This window comes from Microcebus murinus, chromosome 15 (assembly GCF_040939455.1).
Source record: "Microcebus murinus isolate Inina chromosome 15, M.murinus_Inina_mat1.0, whole genome shotgun sequence".
Taxonomy (NCBI): Eukaryota; Metazoa; Chordata; class Mammalia; order Primates; family Cheirogaleidae; genus Microcebus; species Microcebus murinus.
Window position 1 is genome coordinate 79,347,660 of NC_134118.1, and position 12,884 is coordinate 79,360,543.

Here is a 12,884-nt window from a genome sequence, read left to right on the forward strand (position 1 = left end):
ACAGACTGCGGGCCTCGCTCTTCTGAATGCCGCTAGCTCGCCACCCACCCACGGGTGAACCTGGTCAGGGTACTTTCTCTCGGGGGCAGACTCTGATCCTGGCGGGCTACCGGTGTTTCTGTTTGCTCGTTTCTTTCTTCCATTTCGGGAAAGGCTTCCTTACTGGGTGTGGAAATCTCCTATGCCTTTCCTCGCCTATTCTGTCAGCTTTAAAATTCTCTTTCAGTTGCCACCCTCACAGATGGATTAGGAAACTCTTTCCGGTGCACTCATTAGTGAAATGACCTCAATGAAGCTGGAATCCAATATCTAATGGCCGATTTTTAGCGAGTCCACACGCCAGGGTGGTCGGGGTCCAATGCAGCCCCGGCCAGGCCCAGGCCCCGGCCCCTTGGACTGGGCCACAGGAGGACACAGAGGAGGGTCCCGGCCCCCCCGGTCGCGTTGCCGGCAGTTCTCCAAGGGCTTGGGCGTTTTCCAGAGGTAGGAGATGGAGGGGACTGATTTCTTCAGCGCCCCACAAACCACGCCACCCCACCCATGGGACACATCCCTAGAGAGAGAGAGAGACGCCCCATACACTCGCTCCCCTCCCCCATGCGCTGTGCCCCAGCCCGGGGCCCGGGGGAATAGGCGGCAGCCCACCCACAGGGTGGGGGGCCCAGCTGAAAGGGGTTGTCGGGGAGGGCGGCCCCTGCCTGGGGTCAAAGGGCGGGCGATCCGCGCGTGCGCAATCGGCGGCGGCGGCGGCGGGGGCGGCCACGAGCTGGGGGTGGGGGGCGGGTAGGTGAAGGAGGCCAGGCGAGGAGAGGAAGGGGGCTGGAAGGTCTCCACCTTGGCGAGTCCAGCCGTGGAGGCGCATCTTGTGTGAGTGTGAGTGTGAGTGTGTGTGTGTGTGTGTGTGTGTGTGTATAGAGAGACAGCCCCCCACCCCGGCCCACCGCTCCCTGCCCGCCCCGCCCCGCCTGTCACCCCCGTCCCTCGGAGCCCGCCGGACCCGGCCGGTGAACTCAACAGGCCCGGCCCGGCGCGGGTCAGCGCCGGTGCGGGGCCTGGGGCGGGAGGAGGCGGCGGGGAAGCGCAGAGAGGCTCGGCTTCTTGAGCGGGGCAGGGGCGCCCTCCGCCGTCTAGGGCCACACCACCCTGAACGCGCCCGACCTCGTCTGGTCTCGGAAGCTAAGCAGGGTCGGGCCTGGTTAGTACTTGGATGGGAGACCGCCTGGGAATACCGGGTGCCGTAGGCTTCTTCTTTTTTTTTTTTTTTGTTTTGCCTCTTGTTCTGTCCCCTCTCTGGGAGCGAGGCGGCGGCCCGGGGTGGGGGTCACCCCCACCCTCAGCGCCCGCCGCGGTGCCTGGCGCCCCAGCCCGCACCGTGGGGCCTCCTCTTGTCCCAAGCCGCGACACCGCCGTCACGCGGCAGCATGCGTGGCTTCTGGACTGTCAGGTCTCAGACCAAAGGTCTGCTCTGTGGGAACCGACACGCTGGAGGAAACCTTGAGAGTCTGAGAGGGGAGGGAGTTCCAGAAGAAGGCCAGGATGTCATTTGGAGGGAGTATGTGACCAGAACTCGTCCCGTTGCTTTTGGGGTTCTATGGGCTACACGTAGGAATCTTTGGTGGTGGCACCTGATGTTGGGGGATCCGGAGTCGCACCCAGACCTGCTCCACAGGCCTCCTTTTACTTTTCTCTTCGGATTCATTATTTTTAAAAAGTGTCTCTTATCTCTATGATTGCATTTTCTTTTCTCTCTCTTTTCAAGCAGATGATGGGAGTCCAAGTATTAAGGTGACATGTGTTGCCCGTGCCCCCCTCCCCCCTGTGTTCTTATTCATTTACCTCTGATGTCGTTCCAGCGTATTGTGGGGGTACCAATGTTAGGGTCGGGTACGTTGCCCTCTCCCTGCCTCCCCCCTCGGGTCAGAGCCTCAAGTGCGCCCATCCCCCAGTCGGTGCGCACCCACCCCATTCCTAATGGAGGTGTATGCCCATCCCCTCCCCCCACCCGCCCGACACCCACCCGATGAAGGTGATTCCTCTGTGTCCACTTAGGTGTCCATCGGTTCGTACCCATTTGCTGGTGAGCGCGAGCACGTGGTGCTCGTGTGTCCATTCTTGGGCTACCTGGCTTACTGGAACGGGTTCCAGCTCTGGCCAGGAGAACCACGAGAGGTGCCCTCTCACCGCTGCTCCTCCTAGCTGAATAGCACTCCGTGGTGTCCACGCGCCACATTTCATTTACGCACTCGTGGGTCGATGGGCACTCGGGTCGCTTCCAGGTCTTTGCGATTGTGACTTGTGCCCTGACTCTAACCCTAACCCTTACCCAGCCCGTCTCCTCCTCGGCCCCTGCCTGACTGACTCCTTCCCGCCCGGCCTGTCACCTGTCACCGTCCTCTGCCCCTGCCTGACACGCTCCTCCCCGCCCGGGCCGTCACCGTCCTCGGCCCCTGCCTGACGGGGCTCCTCCGTCGCCTGGGCCTTCCAAGGGCTTGGTGTGGACGCTGGTTCCAGGACGCCCTCCCAGGAACCCGGTAGCAGGGCGGCCGCAGCGTCTCGCGCCACCCAACCGTCCGCCGGCCGGCGGCCGTCGCTAAGTGGCCTGCGGGGGACGTGCCCCCACTGTGGGGCGGGCGCCCAGCCTGGTGTCTTCTCCGAGGCCCCGTGGCTGCTTTCACCCCCCCCCCGCAAGGGGAGAGCCGCGGAGGTGGGGACCGCCTCCTCGTGGGGACGTACACCCAGCTCTCCACGTCGGATTCCGGGGCTCTCTGTCCTGCCAGAAGGCCCAGCTGGCCTGCGGGTCCTTAGAGTGGCAAAAACATCCGAAAACTGAGATTGAGGGTCCGGTGGTTGTCTGCACTTTTGTGCTGGGCACCCCAGGGAGGCCCGGGGGCTGGCTGGACGACGCGGTCTGCTGGGCAGGGGGGGGGGTTTGGAGGAGCAACTGATGCCCTTTGCACTTTGGGTAGCAAGTGTCTGAGGTGTCTCTGAGCCCTGCGCCATGTCGGGGGTGGGGGGTGGGAGGTCGGTGGGGGTGGAGGAGCAGGAGGAGGAGGAGGAGGAGGTGGGAAGGGCCGTGGCCTGCAGTCGTCTTCCCGGGGTGGCTTCTTCCACAGGCTGCTTGGCCTGGGCTCCCTGCACCTGGGCCTTTGGAGGACTGGCCCTGTGCTTGCCAACGCTTCCCCTGCAGGGACCCAGAGCTGGGAGGTTGCATCTCTCAGCCCTGGGTCGGGCAGAGCCCCAGCGGGCCATGCCCACAACCTCTCTCAGCACGGGTCCCCCAGAAGGCTCCTTTGGGACCAGGATTCTCTTGCGGGTGACTCTTTAAGGTCTGGCCCCTGGATGGAGGGGCACCAGGAGTAGAGGAGCAGGAAGGGGAAGGGGGTGGCCATGCGAGGGGACACTTTCAGGCCAAGTCCCAGCTTCAGCCTGATCCTCCTGGGAACCCCGGGGTGTACGTCACACCTCCTGGTTGTCCCGCTCTGAGACAAGGAGCCGGGCTTCGCATTCCCCCAGCAGCCAGTCGTGGGCTGAGGACACCTGGGGCGTTGGGAACTCCCTGGCTTCTCCTTGGCTTAACATCTGGAGCTGCTTGTGAATCGTGCCGCCACACACACACCCGAGTGCAGGTGTCTTCTGCACAGACTGCGGGCCTCGCTCTTCTGAATGCCGCTAGCTCGCCACCCACCCACGGGTGAACCTGGTCAGGGTACTTTCTCTCGGGGGCAGACTCTGATCCTGGCGGGCTACCGGTGTTTCTGTTTGCTCGTTTCTTTCTTCCATTTCGGGAAAGGCTTCCTTACTGGGTGTGGAAATCTCCTATGCCTTTCCTCGCCTATTCTGTCAGCTTTAAAATTCTCTTTCAGTTGCCACCCTCACAGATGGATTAGGAAACTCTTTCCGGTGCACTCATTAGTGAAATGACCTCAATGAAGCTGGAATCCAATATCTAATGGCCGATTTTTAGCGAGTCCACACGCCAGGGTGGTCGGGGTCCAATGCAGCCCCGGCCAGGCCCAGGCCCCGGCCCCTTGGACTGGGCCACAGGAGGACGCAGAGGAGGGTCCCGGCCCCCCCGGTCGCGTTGCCGGCAGTTCTCCAAGGGCTTGGGCGTTTTCCAGAGGTAGGAGATGGAGGGGACTGATTTCTTCAGCGCCCCACAAACCACGCCACCCCACCCATGGGACACATCCCTAGAGAGAGAGAGAGACGCCCCATACACTCGCTCCCCTCCCCCATGCGCTGTGCCCCAGCCCGGGGCCCGGGGGAATAGGCGGCAGCCCACCCACAGGGTGGGGGGCCCAGCTGAAAGGGGTTGTCGGGGAGGGCGGCCCCTGCCTGGGGTCAAAGGGCGGGCGATCCGCGCGTGCGCAATCGGCGGCGGCGGCGGCGGCGGCGGCGGCGGCGGGGGCGGCCACGAGCTGGGGGTGGGGGGCGGGTAGGTGAAGGAGGCCAGGCGAGGAGAGGAAGGGGGCTGGAAGGTCTCCACCTTGGCGAGTCCAGCCGTGGAGGCGCATCTTGTGTGAGTGTGAGTGTGTGTGTGTGTGTGTGTGTGTGTATAGAGAGACAGCCCCCCACCCCGGCCCACCGCTCCCTGCCCGCCCCGCCCCGCCTGTCACCCCCGTCCCTCGGAGCCCGCCGGACCCGGCCGGTGAACTCAACAGGCCCGGCCCGGCGCGGGTCAGCGCCGGTGCGGGGCCTGGGGCGGGAGGAGGCGGCGGGGAAGCGCAGAGAGGCTCGGCTTCTTGAGCGGGGCAGGGGCGCCCTCCGCCGTCTAGGGCCACACCACCCTGAACGCGCCCGACCTCGTCTGGTCTCGGAAGCTAAGCAGGGTCGGGCCTGGTTAGTACTTGGATGGGAGACCGCCTGGGAATACCGGGTGCCGTAGGCTTCTTCTTTTTTTTTTTTTTTGTTTTGCCTCTTGTTCTGTCCCCTCTCTGGGAGCGAGGCGGCGGCCCGGGGTGGGGGTCACCCCCACCCTCAGCGCCCGCCGCGGTGCCTGGCGCCCCAGCCCGCACCGTGGGGCCTCCTCTTGTCCCAAGCCGCGACACCGCCGTCACGCGGCAGCATGCGTGGCTTCTGGACTGTCAGGTCTCAGACCAAAGGTCTGCTCTGTGGGAACCGACACGCTGGAGGAAACCTTGAGAGTCTGAGAGGGGAGGGAGTTCCAGAAGAAGGCCAGGATGTCATTTGGAGGGAGTATGTGACCAGAACTCGTCCCGTTGCTTTTGGGGTTCTATGGGCTACACGTAGGAATCTTTGGTGGTGGCACCTGATGTTGGGGGATCCGGAGTCGCACCCAGACCTGCTCCACAGGCCTCCTTTTACTTTTCTCTTCGGATTCATTATTTTTAAAAAGTGTCTCTTATCTCTATGATTGCATTTTCTTTTCTCTCTCTTTTCAAGCAGATGATGGGAGTCCAAGTATTAAGGTGACATGTGTTGCCCGTGCCCCCCTCCCCCCTGTGTTCTTATTCATTTACCTCTGATGTCGTTCCAGCGTATTGTGGGGGTACCAATGTTAGGGTCGGGTACGTTGCCCTCTCCCTGCCTCCCCCCTCGGGTCAGAGCCTCAAGTGCGCCCATCCCCCAGTCGGTGCGCACCCACCCCATTCCTAATGGAGGTGTATGCCCATCCCCTCCCCCCACCCGCCCGACACCCACCCGATGAAGGTGATTCCTCTGTGTCCACTTAGGTGTCCATCGGTTCGTACCCATTTGCTGGTGAGCGCGAGCACGTGGTGCTCGTGTGTCCATTCTTGGGCTACCTGGCTTACTGGAACGGGTTCCAGCTCTGGCCAGGAGAACCACGAGAGGTGCCCTCTCACCGCTGCTCCTCCTAGCTGAATAGCACTCCGTGGTGTCCACGCGCCACATTTCATTTACGCACTCGTGGGTCGATGGGCACTCGGGTCGCTTCCAGGTCTTTGCGATTGTGACTTGTGCCCTGACTCTAACCCTAACCCTTACCCAGCCCGTCTCCTCCTCGGCCCCTGCCTGACTGACTCCTTCCCGCCCGGCCTGTCACCTGTCACCGTCCTCTGCCCCTGCCTGACACGCTCCTCCCCGCCCGGGCCGTCACCGTCCTCGGCCCCTGCCTGACGGGGCTCCTCCGTCGCCTGGGCCTTCCAAGGGCTTGGTGTGGACGCTGGTTCCAGGACGCCCTCCCAGGAACCCGGTAGCAGGGCGGCCGCAGCGTCTCGCGCCACCCAACCGTCCGCCGGCCGGCGGCCGTCGCTAAGTGGCCTGCGGGGGACGTGCCCCCACTGTGGGGCGGGCGCCCAGCCTGGTGTCTTCTCCGAGGCCCCGTGGCTGCTTTCACCCCCCCCCCGCAAGGGGAGAGCCGCGGAGGTGGGGACCGCCTCCTCGTGGGGACGTACACCCAGCTCTCCACGTCGGATTCCGGGGCTCTCTGTCCTGCCAGAAGGCCCAGCTGGCCTGCGGGTCCTTAGAGTGGCAAAAACATCCGAAAACTGAGATTGAGGGTCCGGTGGTTGTCTGCACTTTTGTGCTGGGCACCCCAGGGAGGCCCGGGGGCTGGCTGGACGACGCGGTCTGCTGGGCAGGGGGGGGGGTTTGGAGGAGCAACTGATGCCCTTTGCACTTTGGGTAGCAAGTGTCTGAGGTGTCTCTGAGCCCTGCGCCATGTCGGGGGTGGGGGGTGGGAGGTCGGTGGGGGTGGAGGAGCAGGAGGAGGAGGAGGAGGAGGTGGGAAGGGCCGTGGCCTGCAGTCGTCTTCCCGGGGTGGCTTCTTCCACAGGCTGCTTGGCCTGGGCTCCCTGCACCTGGGCCTTTGGAGGACTGGCCCTGTGCTTGCCAACGCTTCCCCTGCAGGGACCCAGAGCTGGGAGGTTGCATCTCTCAGCCCTGGGTCGGGCAGAGCCCCAGCGGGCCATGCCCACAACCTCTCTCAGCACGGGTCCCCCAGAAGGCTCCTTTGGGACCAGGATTCTCTTGCGGGTGACTCTTTAAGGTCTGGCCCCTGGATGGAGGGGCACCAGGAGTAGAGGAGCAGGAAGGGGAAGGGGGTGGCCATGCGAGGGGACACTTTCAGGCCAAGTCCCAGCTTCAGCCTGATCCTCCTGGGAACCCCGGGGTGTACGTCACACCTCCTGGTTGTCCCGCTCTGAGACAAGGAGCCGGGCTTCGCATTCCCCCAGCAGCCAGTCGTGGGCTGAGGACACCTGGGGCGTTGGGAACTCCCTGGCTTCTCCTTGGCTTAACATCTGGAGCTGCTTGTGAATCGTGCCGCCACACACACACCCGAGTGCAGGTGTCTTCTGCACAGACTGCGGGCCTCGCTCTTCTGAATGCCGCTAGCTCGCCACCCACCCACGGGTGAACCTGGTCAGGGTACTTTCTCTCGGGGGCAGACTCTGATCCTGGCGGGCTACCGGTGTTTCTGTTTGCTCGTTTCTTTCTTCCATTTCGGGAAAGGCTTCCTTACTGGGTGTGGAAATCTCCTATGCCTTTCCTCGCCTATTCTGTCAGCTTTAAAATTCTCTTTCAGTTGCCACCCTCACAGATGGATTAGGAAACTCTTTCCGGTGCACTCATTAGTGAAATGACCTCAATGAAGCTGGAATCCAATATCTAATGGCCGATTTTTAGCGAGTCCACACGCCAGGGTGGTCGGGGTCCAATGCAGCCCCGGCCAGGCCCAGGCCCCGGCCCCTTGGACTGGGCCACAGGAGGACGCAGAGGAGGGTCCCGGCCCCCCCGGTCGCGTTGCCGGCAGTTCTCCAAGGGCTTGGGCGTTTTCCAGAGGTAGGAGATGGAGGGGACTGATTTCTTCAGCGCCCCACAAACCACGCCACCCCACCCATGGGACACATCCCTAGAGAGAGAGAGAGACGCCCCATACACTCGCTCCCCTCCCCCATGCGCTGTGCCCCAGCCCGGGGCCCGGGGGAATAGGCGGCAGCCCACCCACAGGGTGGGGGGCCCAGCTGAAAGGGGTTGTCGGGGAGGGCGGCCCCTGCCTGGGGTCAAAGGGCGGGCGATCCGCGCGTGCGCAATCGGCGGCGGCGGCGGCGGCGGCGGCGGCGGCGGCGGGGGCGGCCACGAGCTGGGGGTGGGGGGCGGGTAGGTGAAGGAGGCCAGGCGAGGAGAGGAAGGGGGCTGGAAGGTCTCCACCTTGGCGAGTCCAGCCGTGGAGGCGCATCTTGTGTGAGTGTGAGTGTGTGTGTGTGTGTGTGTGTGTGTATAGAGAGACAGCCCCCCACCCCGGCCCACCGCTCCCTGCCCGCCCCGCCCCGCCTGTCACCCCCGTCCCTCGGAGCCCGCCGGACCCGGCCGGTGAACTCAACAGGCCCGGCCCGGCGCGGGTCAGCGCCGGTGCGCGGCCTGGGGCGGGAGGAGGCGGCGGGGAAGCGCAGAGAGGCTCGGCTTCTTGAGCGGGGCAGGGGCGCCCTCCGCCGTCTAGGGCCACACCACCCTGAACGCGCCCGACCTCGTCTGGTCTCGGAAGCTAAGCAGGGTCGGGCCTGGTTAGTACTTGGATGGGAGACCGCCTGGGAATACCGGGTGCCGTAGGCTTCTTCTTTTTTTTTTTTTTTGTTTTGCCTCTTGTTCTGTCCCCTCTCTGGGAGCGAGGCGGCGGCCCGGGGTGGGGGTCACCCCCACCCTCAGCGCCCGCCGCGGTGCCTGGCGCCCCAGCCCGCACCGTGGGGCCTCCTCTTGTCCCAAGCCGCGACACCGCCGTCACGCGGCAGCATGCGTGGCTTCTGGACTGTCAGGTCTCAGACCAAAGGTCTGCTCTGTGGGAACCGACACGCTGGAGGAAACCTTGAGAGTCTGAGAGGGGAGGGAGTTCCAGAAGAAGGCCAGGATGTCATTTGGAGGGAGTATGTGACCAGAACTCGTCCCGTTGCTTTTGGGGTTCTATGGGCTACACGTAGGAATCTTTGGTGGTGGCACCTGATGTTGGGGGATCCGGAGTCGCACCCAGACCTGCTCCACAGGCCTCCTTTTACTTTTCTCTTCGGATTCATTATTTTTAAAAAGTGTCTCTTATCTCTATGATTGCATTTTCTTTTCTCTCTCTTTTCAAGCAGATGATGGGAGTCCAAGTATTAAGGTGACATGTGTTGCCCGTGCCCCCCTCCCCCCTGTGTTCTTATTCATTTACCTCTGATGTCGTTCCAGCGTATTGTGGGGGTACCAATGTTAGGGTCGGGTACGTTGCCCTCTCCCTGCCTCCCCCCTCGGGTCAGAGCCTCAAGTGCGCCCATCCCCCAGTCGGTGCGCACCCACCCCATTCCTAATGGAGGTGTATGCCCATCCCCTCCCCCCACCCGCCCGACACCCACCCGATGAAGGTGATTCCTCTGTGTCCACTTAGGTGTCCATCGGTTCGTACCCATTTGCTGGTGAGCGCGAGCACGTGGTGCTCGTGTGTCCATTCTTGGGCTACCTGGCTTACTGGAACGGGTTCCAGCTCTGGCCAGGAGAACCACGAGAGGTGCCCTCTCACCGCTGCTCCTCCTAGCTGAATAGCACTCCGTGGTGTCCACGCGCCACATTTCATTTACGCACTCGTGGGTCGATGGGCACTCGGGTCGCTTCCAGGTCTTTGCGATTGTGACTTGTGCCCTGACTCTAACCCTAACCCTTACCCAGCCCGTCTCCTCCTCGGCCCCTGCCTGACTGACTCCTTCCCGCCCGGCCTGTCACCTGTCACCGTCCTCTGCCCCTGCCTGACACGCTCCTCCCCGCCCGGGCCGTCACCGTCCTCGGCCCCTGCCTGACGGGGCTCCTCCGTCGCCTGGGCCTTCCAAGGGCTTGGTGTGGACGCTGGTTCCAGGACGCCCTCCCAGGAACCCGGTAGCAGGGCGGCCGCAGCGTCTCGCGCCACCCAACCGTCCGCCGGCCGGCGGCCGTCGCTAAGTGGCCTGCGGGGGACGTGCCCCCACTGTGGGGCGGGCGCCCAGCCTGGTGTCTTCTCCGAGGCCCCGTGGCTGCTTTCACCCCCCCCCCGCAAGGGGAGAGCCGCGGAGGTGGGGACCGCCTCCTCGTGGGGACGTACACCCAGCTCTCCACGTCGGATTCCGGGGCTCTCTGTCCTGCCAGAAGGCCCAGCTGGCCTGCGGGTCCTTAGAGTGGCAAAAACATCCGAAAACTGAGATTGAGGGTCCGGTGGTTGTCTGCACTTTTGTGCTGGGCACCCCAGGGAGGCCCGGGGGCTGGCTGGACGACGCGGTCTGCTGGGCAGGGGGGGGGGTTTGGAGGAGCAACTGATGCCCTTTGCACTTTGGGTAGCAAGTGTCTGAGGTGTCTCTGAGCCCTGCGCCATGTCGGGGGTGGGGGGTGGGAGGTCGGTGGGGGTGGAGGAGCAGGAGGAGGAGGAGGAGGAGGTGGGAAGGGCCGTGGCCTGCAGTCGTCTTCCCGGGGTGGCTTCTTCCACAGGCTGCTTGGCCTGGGCTCCCTGCACCTGGGCCTTTGGAGGACTGGCCCTGTGCTTGCCAACGCTTCCCCTGCAGGGACCCAGAGCTGGGAGGTTGCATCTCTCAGCCCTGGGTCGGGCAGAGCCCCAGCGGGCCATGCCCACAACCTCTCTCAGCACGGGTCCCCCAGAAGGCTCCTTTGGGACCAGGATTCTCTTGCGGGTGACTCTTTAAGGTCTGGCCCCTGGATGGAGGGGCACCAGGAGTAGAGGAGCAGGAAGGGGAAGGGGGTGGCCATGCGAGGGGACACTTTCAGGCCAAGTCCCAGCTTCAGCCTGATCCTCCTGGGAACCCCGGGGTGTACGTCACACCTCCTGGTTGTCCCGCTCTGAGACAAGGAGCCGGGCTTCGCATTCCCCCAGCAGCCAGTCGTGGGCTGAGGACACCTGGGGCGTTGGGAACTCCCTGGCTTCTCCTTGGCTTAACATCTGGAGCTGCTTGTGAATCGTGCCGCCACACACACACCCGAGTGCAGGTGTCTTCTGCACAGACTGCGGGCCTCGCTCTTCTGAATGCCGCTAGCTCGCCACCCACCCACGGGTGAACCTGGTCAGGGTACTTTCTCTCGGGGGCAGACTCTGATCCTGGCGGGCTACCGGTGTTTCTGTTTGCTCGTTTCTTTCTTCCATTTCGGGAAAGGCTTCCTTACTGGGTGTGGAAATCTCCTATGCCTTTCCTCGCCTATTCTGTCAGCTTTAAAATTCTCTTTCAGTTGCCACCCTCACAGATGGATTAGGAAACTCTTTCCGGTGCACTCATTAGTGAAATGACCTCAATGAAGCTGGAATCCAATATCTAATGGCCGATTTTTAGCGAGTCCACACGCCAGGGTGGTCGGGGTCCAATGCAGCCCCGGCCAGGCCCAGGCCCCGGCCCCTTGGACTGGGCCACAGGAGGACGCAGAGGAGGGTCCCGGCCCCCCCGGTCGCGTTGCCGGCAGTTCTCCAAGGGCTTGGGCGTTTTCCAGAGGTAGGAGATGGAGGGGACTGATTTCTTCAGCGCCCCACAAACCACGCCACCCCACCCATGGGACACATCCCTAGAGAGAGAGAGAGACGCCCCATACACTCGCTCCCCTCCCCCATGCGCTGTGCCCCAGCCCGGGGCCCGGGGGAATAGGCGGCAGCCCACCCACAGGGTGGGGGGCCCAGCTGAAAGGGGTTGTCGGGGAGGGCGGCCCCTGCCTGGGGTCAAAGGGCGGGCGATCCGCGCGTGCGCAATCGGCGGCGGCGGCGGCGGCGGCGGCGGCGGCGGGGGCGGCCACGAGCTGGGGGTGGGGGGCGGGTAGGTGAAGGAGGCCAGGCGAGGAGAGGAAGGGGGCTGGAAGGTCTCCACCTTGGCGAGTCCAGCCGTGGAGGCGCATCTTGTGTGAGTGTGAGTGTGTGTGTGTGTGTGTGTGTGTGTATAGAGAGACAGCCCCCCACCCCGGCCCACCGCTCCCTGCCCGCCCCGCCCCGCCTGTCACCCCCGTCCCTCGGAGCCCGCCGGACCCGGCCGGTGAACTCAACAGGCCCGGCCCGGCGCGGGTCAGCGCCGGTGCGGGGCCTGGGGCGGGAGGAGGCGGCGGGGAAGCGCAGAGAGGCTCGGCTTCTTGAGCGGGGCAGGGGCGCCCTCCGCCGTCTAGGGCCACACCACCCTGAACGCGCCCGACCTCGTCTGGTCTCGGAAGCTAAGCAGGGTCGGGCCTGGTTAGTACTTGGATGGGAGACCGCCTGGGAATACCGGGTGCCGTAGGCTTCTTCTTTTTTTTTTTTTTTGTTTTGCCTCTTGTTCTGTCCCCTCTCTGGGAGCGAGGCGGCGGCCCGGGGTGGGGGTCACCCCCACCCTCAGCGCCCGCCGCGGTGCCTGGCGCCCCAGCCCGCACCGTGGGGCCTCCTCTTGTCCCAAGCCGCGACACCGCCGTCACGCGGCAGCATGCGTGGCTTCTGGACTGTCAGGTCTCAGACCAAAGGTCTGCTCTGTGGGAACCGACACGCTGGAGGAAACCTTGAGAGTCTGAGAGGGGAGGGAGTTCCAGAAGAAGGCCAGGATGTCATTTGGAGGGAGTATGTGACCAGAACTCGTCCCGTTGCTTTTGGGGTTCTATGGGCTACACGTAGGAATCTTTGGTGGTGGCACCTGATGTTGGGGGATCCGGAGTCGCACCCAGACCTGCTCCACAGGCCTCCTTTTACTTTTCTCTTCGGATTCATTATTTTTAAAAAGTGTCTCTTATCTCTATGATTGCATTTTCTTTTCTCTCTCTTTTCAAGCAGATGATGGGAGTCCAAGTATTAAGGTGACATGTGTTGCCCGTGCCCCCCTCCCCCCTGTGTTCTTATTCATTTACCTCTGATGTCGTTCCAGCGTATTGTGGGGGTACCAATGTTAGGGTCGGGTACGTTGCCCTCTCCCTGCCTCCCCCCTCGGGTCAGAGCCTCAAGTGCGCCCATCCCCCAGTCG

General features: G+C 63.7%; 4 non-coding genes across 4 annotated transcripts; all 4 read left to right on the forward strand.

The window, feature by feature from the left end:
• The first annotated feature begins 1,125 nt into the window (after nt 1-1,125).
• Nucleotides 1,126-1,244, forward strand: LOC142876506 (5S ribosomal RNA). Its single transcript, XR_012923407.1, has one exon. It is a non-coding gene; the product is annotated as a 5S ribosomal RNA (ribosomal RNA).
• A 3,525-nt stretch (nt 1,245-4,769) lies between these two features.
• LOC142876507 (5S ribosomal RNA) lies at nt 4,770-4,888 on the forward strand. Its single transcript, XR_012923408.1, has one exon. It is a non-coding gene; the product is annotated as a 5S ribosomal RNA (ribosomal RNA).
• A 3,528-nt stretch (nt 4,889-8,416) lies between these two features.
• On the forward strand, nt 8,417-8,535 carry LOC142876508 (5S ribosomal RNA). The gene has a single exon (XR_012923409.1). It is a non-coding gene; the product is annotated as a 5S ribosomal RNA (ribosomal RNA).
• A 3,525-nt stretch (nt 8,536-12,060) lies between these two features.
• On the forward strand, nt 12,061-12,179 carry LOC142876509 (5S ribosomal RNA). Its single transcript, XR_012923410.1, has one exon. It is a non-coding gene; the product is annotated as a 5S ribosomal RNA (ribosomal RNA).
• The last annotated feature ends 705 nt before the right edge of the window (nt 12,180-12,884 follow it).